The sequence below is a fragment of the Schistocerca nitens genome, chromosome 3 (genome assembly GCF_023898315.1).
Source record: "Schistocerca nitens isolate TAMUIC-IGC-003100 chromosome 3, iqSchNite1.1, whole genome shotgun sequence".
Lineage (NCBI taxonomy): Eukaryota > Metazoa > Arthropoda > Insecta > Orthoptera > Acrididae > Schistocerca > Schistocerca nitens.
In genome coordinates this window covers 160,855,780-160,862,283 of record NC_064616.1, presented here as the reverse complement: position 1 = coordinate 160,862,283, position 6,504 = coordinate 160,855,780, and positions in this window count along the sequence as shown.

The following is a 6,504-nucleotide window of genomic DNA, read 5'->3' as shown; positions in this document are numbered from 1 at the left end:
GTACCCATCCAACCATCTGTTAGCTTCTTCCAGTAAAGGTGTGCCACTAAATGCTCTTCTCCCTTATTTAGTTTTTTCCATTACTCGTGATCCCATGCTACCAACCGATTCCTTCTTTTAGTCAAGTTGTGCCCTATACTTCTCTTCTCCCGTTTTTGCGTTTTCCCATATTTGCGTTTTTGCCATATTTGCGTTTTTGCCATATTTGCGTTTTTGCCATATTTCTGTTTTTGCCAAATTTGCGTTTTTTCCATATTTGCGTTTTTACCATATTTGCGTTTTTGCCATATTTACGTTTCTCCCATATTTGCGGTTCTCCCATATCACATGTACCCATCCTACCATCCGTTTCCTTCTTCTAGTAAAGGTGTGCCACTAAATTCTCTACTCCCATATTTCATTTTTTCCATTACTCGTGAACCCATGCTACCTACCGATTTCTTCTTTTGGTCAAGTTGTGCCCCATACTTCTCTTCTCCCGTATTTGCGTTTTTCCTATATTTGCGTTTTTCCATATTTGCGTTTTTCCCATATTTGCGTTTTTCCAATATTTGCGTCTTTCCCATATTTGCGTTTTTCCCATATTTGCGTTTTTCCCATATTTGCGTTTTTCCCAATTTGCGTTTTTCCCATATATCATGAACGTATCCTACCAACAATTTCCTACTTCGAGTCAAGGTGTGCCAATAAATTCTCTTCTCCCATATTTAAATTTTTCCATTACTCATGAAACCATGCTACCAACCAATTGCGTCATTTAGTCAAGTTGTGCCCCACATCTCTTTTCTCCCATATATGCGTTTTTTCCATATATGCGTTTTTCCCATATATGCGTTTTTCCCATTTATGCGCTTTTCCTATATATGCGTTTTCCCATATTTGCGTTTTTCCTATGTATGCGTTTTTCCTATATATGTGTTTCTCCCATATTTGCGTCTTTCCCACATTTGGGTTTTTCCCACATTTGCGTTTTTGCCATATTTACGTTTCTCCCATATTTGCGTTTTTCCCATATCGCACGTACCCATCCAACCATCCGCTTCCTTCTTCTAGTAAAGGTGTGCCACAAAATGCTCTTCTCTCTTATTTAGTTTTTTCCATTACTCGTGATACCATGCTACCAACCGATTCCTTGTTTTAGTCAAGTTGTGCCACATACTCCTCTTCTCCCATATTTGCGTTTTACGCATATTTTCGATTTTCCCATATTTGGGTTTTCCCAAATTTGCGTTTTTCCCATATTTGCGTTTTTCCCATATTTGCGTCTTTCCCATATTTGCGTTTTTCCCATATTTGCATCTTTCCCATATTTGCGTCTTTCCCGTATTTATTTCTTTCCCATATTTGTGTCTTTCCCATATTTGCGTTTTTCCCATATTTGCGTTTTTCCCATATTTGCATTTTTCCCATATTTGCGTTTCTCCCATATTTGCGTTTCTCCCATATTTGCGTTTCTCCCATATTTGCGTTTCTCCCGTACCTCATGTACCCATCCTACCATCCGTTTCCTTCCTCTAGTAAAGGTGTGCCACTAAGTTCGCGTCTCCCATATTTCATTTTTTCCATTACTCATGAACCCAGGCTACCAACCGATTCCTTGTTTTAGTCAAGTTGTGCCACATATTCCTCTTCTCCCATATTTGCGTTTTACCTATATTTGCGTTTTTCCCATATTTGCGTTTTTCGCAAATTTGCGTTTTTCCCATATTTGGGTCTTTCCCATATTTGCATTTTTCCCATATTTGCATCTTTCCCATATTTGCATCTTTCCCATATTTGTGTCTTTCCCATATTTGCGTTTTTCCCATATTTGCGTTTTTCCCATATTTGCGTTTTCCCCATATTTGCGTTTATCCCATATATCATGAACCCATCCTACCAACAATTTCCTTCTTCTAGTCAAGGTGTGCCAATAAATTCTCTTCTCCCATATTTAAATTTTTCCATTACTCATGAAACCATGCTCCCAACCAATTGCGTCATTTAGTCAAGTTGTGCCCCAAATTTCTCTTCTCCCATATATGCGTTCTTCCCATATATGCGTTTTTCCCATTTATGCGCTTTTCCCATATATGCGTTTTTCCCATATTTGCGTTTTTCCCATATATGCGTTTTTTCTATATATGCGTTTTTCCCATATTTGCGTCTTTCCCACATTTGCGTTTTTCCTACATTTGCGTTTTCCCCACATTTGCGTCTTTGCCATATTTGCGTTTCTCCCATATTTGCGTTTTTCCCATATCGCACGTACCCATCCAACCATCTGTTTCCTTCTTCCAGTAAAGGTGTGCCACTAAATGCTCTTCTTCCTTATTTAGTTTTTTCCATTACTCGTGATCCCATGCTACCAACCGATTCCTTCTTTTAGTCAAGTTGTGCCCTATACTTCTCTTCTCCCGTTTTTGCGTTTTCCCATATTTGCGTTTTTGCCATATTTGCGTTTTTGCCATATTTGCGTTTTTACCACATTTGCGTTTTTGCCATATTTACGTTTCTCCCATACTGCGCTTCTCCCATATCTCATGTACCCATCCTACCATCCGTTTCCTTCTTCTAGTAAAGGTGTGCCACTAAATTCTCTTCTCCCATATTTCATTTTTTCCATTACTCGTGAACCCATGCTACCTACCGATTTCTTCTTTTGGTCAAGTTGTGCCCCATACTTCTCTTCTCCCGTATTTGCGTTTTTCCTATATTTGCGTTTTTCCATATTTGCGTTTTTCCCATATTTGCGTTTTTCCCATATTTGCGTTTTTCCCATATTTGCGTTTTTCCCATATTTGCATTTTTCCCATATTTGCGTTTTTCCCAATTTGCGTTTTTCCCATATATCATGAACCCATCCTACCAACAATTTCCTTCTTCGAGTCAAGGTGTGCCAATAAATTCTCTTCTCCCATATTTAAATTTTTGTATTACTCATGAAACCATGCTACCAACCAATTGCGTCATTTAGTCAAGTTGTGCCCCATATTTCTCTTCTCCCATATATGCGTTTTTCCCATATATGCGTTTTTCCCATATATGTGTTTTTCCTATTAATGCGCTTTTCCCATATACGCGTTTTTCCCATATTTGCGTTTTTCCCATATATGCGTTTTTCCTATATATGCGTTTCTCCCATATTTGCGTCTTTCCCACATTTGCGTTTTTCCTACATTTTCGTTTTCCCCAAATTTGCGTTTTTGCCATATTTACGTTTCTCCCATATTTGCGTTTTTCCCATATCGCACGTACCCATCCAACCATCCGTTTCCTTCTTCTAGTAAAGGTGTGCCACAAAATGCTCTTCTCCCTTATTTTGTTTTTTCCATTACTCGTGATCCCATGCTACCAACCGATTCCTTGTTTTAGTCAAGTTGTGCCACATACTCCTCTTCTCCCATATTTGCGTTTTACTCTTATTTGCGTTTTTCCCATATTTGCGTTTTTCCCAAATTTGCGTTTTTCCCATATGTGCGTTTTTCCCATATTTGCGTCTTTCCCATATTTGCGTTTTTCCCATATTTGCTTCCTTCCCATATTTGCGTCTTTCCCATATTTGTTTCTTTCCCATATTTGTGTCTTTCCCATATTTGCGTTTTTCCCATATTTGCGTTTTTCCCATATTTGCATTTTTCCCATATTTGCGTTTCTCCCATATTTGCGTTATCCCCATATTTGCGTTTCTCCCATATTTGCGTTTCTCCCGTACCTCATGTACCCATCCTACCATCCGTTTCCTTCCTCTAGTACAGGTGTGCCACTAAGTTCACGTCTCACATATTTCATTTTTTCCATTACTCATGAACCCATGCTACCAACCGATTCCTTGTTTTAGTCAAGTTGTGCCACAAATTCCTCTTCTCCCATTTTTGCGTCTTACCTATATTTGCGTTTTTCCCATATTTGCTGTTTTCCCAAATTTGGGTCTATCCCATATTTGCATATTTCGCATATTTGCATCTTTCCCATATTTGCGTCTTTCCCATATTTGTGTCTTTCCCATATTTGCGTTTTCCCCATATTTGCGTTTTTCCCATATTTGCGTTTTCCCCATATATGCGTTTTTCCTATATATGCGTTTTTCCCATATTAGCATCTTTCCCATATTTGCGTCTTTCCCATATTTGTGTCTTTCCCATATTTGCGTTTTTCCCATAGTTGCGTTTTTCCCATATTTCCTTCTTTCCCATATATCATGAACCCATCCTACCAACAATTTCCTTCTTCTAGTCAAGGTGTGCCAATAATTTCTCTTCTCCCATATTTAAATTTTTCCATTACTCATGAAACCATGCTACCAACCAATTGCGTCATTTAGTCAAGTTGTGCCCCACATCTCTTTTCTCTCATATATGCGTTTTTTCCATATATGCGTTTTTCAAATATATGCGTTTTTCCCATTTATGCGCTTTTCCTATATATGCGTTTTCCCATATTTGCGTTTTTCCTATGTATGCGTTTTTACTATATATGCGTTTCTCCCATATTTGCGTCTTTCCCACATTTGCGTTTTTCCTACATTTGCGTTTTCCCCACATTTGCGTTTTTGCCATATTTACGTTTCTCCCATATTTGCGTTTTTCCCATATCGCACGTACCCATCCTACCATCCGTTTCCTTCTTCTAGTAAAGGTGTGCCACAAAATGCTCTTCTCTCTTATTTAGTTTTTTCCATTACTCGTGATCCCATGCTACCAACCGATTCCTTGTTTTAGTCAAGTTGTACCACATACTCCTCTTGTCCCATATTTGCGTTTTACGCATATTTGCGTTTTTCCCATATTTGCGTTTTTCCCATATTTGCGTTTTTCCCATATTTGCGTTTTTCCCATATTTGCGTCTTTCCCATATTTGCGTTATTCCCATATTTGCATCTTTCCCATATTTGCGTCTTTCCCGTATTTGTTTCTTTCCCATATTTGTGTCTTTCCCATATTTGCGTTTTTCCCATATTTGCGTTTTTCCCGTATTTGCATTTTTCCCATATTTGCGTTTCTCCCATATTTGCGTGTCTCCCATATTTGCGTTTCTCCCATATTTGCGTTTCTCCCGTACCTCATGTACCCATCCTACCATAGGTTTCCTTCCTCTACTAAAGGTGTGCCACTAAGTTCGCGTCTCCCATATTTCATTTCTTCCATTACTCATGAACCCATGCTACCAACCGATTGCTTGTTTCAGTCAAGTTGTGCCACATATTCCTCATCTCCCATATTTGCGTTTTACCTATATTTGCGTTTTTCCCATATTTGCGTTTTTCGCAAATTTGCGTTTTTCCCATATTTGGGTCTTTCCCATATTTGCATTTTTCCCATATTTGCATCTTTCCCATATTTGCATCTTTCCCATATTTGTGTCTTTCCCATATTTGCGTTTTTCCCATATTTGCGTTTTTCCCATATTTGCGTTTTCCCCATATTTGCGTTTTTCCCATATATCATGAACCCATCCTACCAACAATTTCCTTCTTCTAGTCAAGGTGTGCCAATAAATTCTCTTCTCCCATATTTAAATTTTTCCATTACTCATGAAACCATGCTACCAACCAATTGCGTCATTTAGTCAAGTTGTGCCCCAAATTTCTCTTCTCCCATATATGCGTTCTTCCCATATATGCGTTTTTCCCATTTATGCGCTTTTCCCATATATGCGTTTTTCCTATATATGCGTTTTTCCCATATTTGCGTCTTTCCCACATTTGCGTTTTTCCTACATTTGCGTTTTCCCCACATTTGCGTCTTTGCCATATTTGCGTTTCTCCCATATTTGCGTTTTTCCCATATCGCAAGTACCCATCCAACCATCTGTTTCCTTCTTCCAGTAAAGGTGTGCCACTAAATGCTCTTCTCCCTTACTTAGTTTTTTCCATTACTCGTGATCCCATGCTACCAACCGATTCCTTCTTTTAGTCAAGTTGTGCCCTATACTTCTCTTCTCCCGTTTTTGCGTTTTCCCATATTTGCGTTTTTGCCATATTTGCGTTTTTGCAATATTTGCGTTTTTGCCATATTTCTGTTTTTGCCAAATTTGCGTTTTTGCCATATTTGCGTTTTTACCATATTTGCGTTTTTGCCATATTTACGTTTCTCCCATATTTGCGTTTCTCCCATATCACATGTACCCATCCTACCATCCGTTTCCTTCTAGTAAAGGTGTGCCACTAAATTCTCTTCTCCCATATTTCATTTTTTCCATTACTCGTGAACCCATGCTACCTACCGATTTCTTCTTTTGGTCAAGTTGTGCCCCATACTTCTCTTCTCCCGTATTTGCGTTTTTCCTATATTTGCGTTTTTCCAAATTTGCGTTTTTCCCATATTTGCGTTTTTCCAATATTTGCGTCTTTCCCATAATTGCTTTTTTCCCATATTTGCGTTTTTCCCATATTTGCGTTTTTCCCAATTTGCGTTTTTCCCATATATCATGAACGTATCCTACCTACAATTTCCTACTTCGAGTCAAGGTGTGCCAATAAATTCTCTTCTCCCATATTTAAATTTTTCCATTACTCGTGAAACC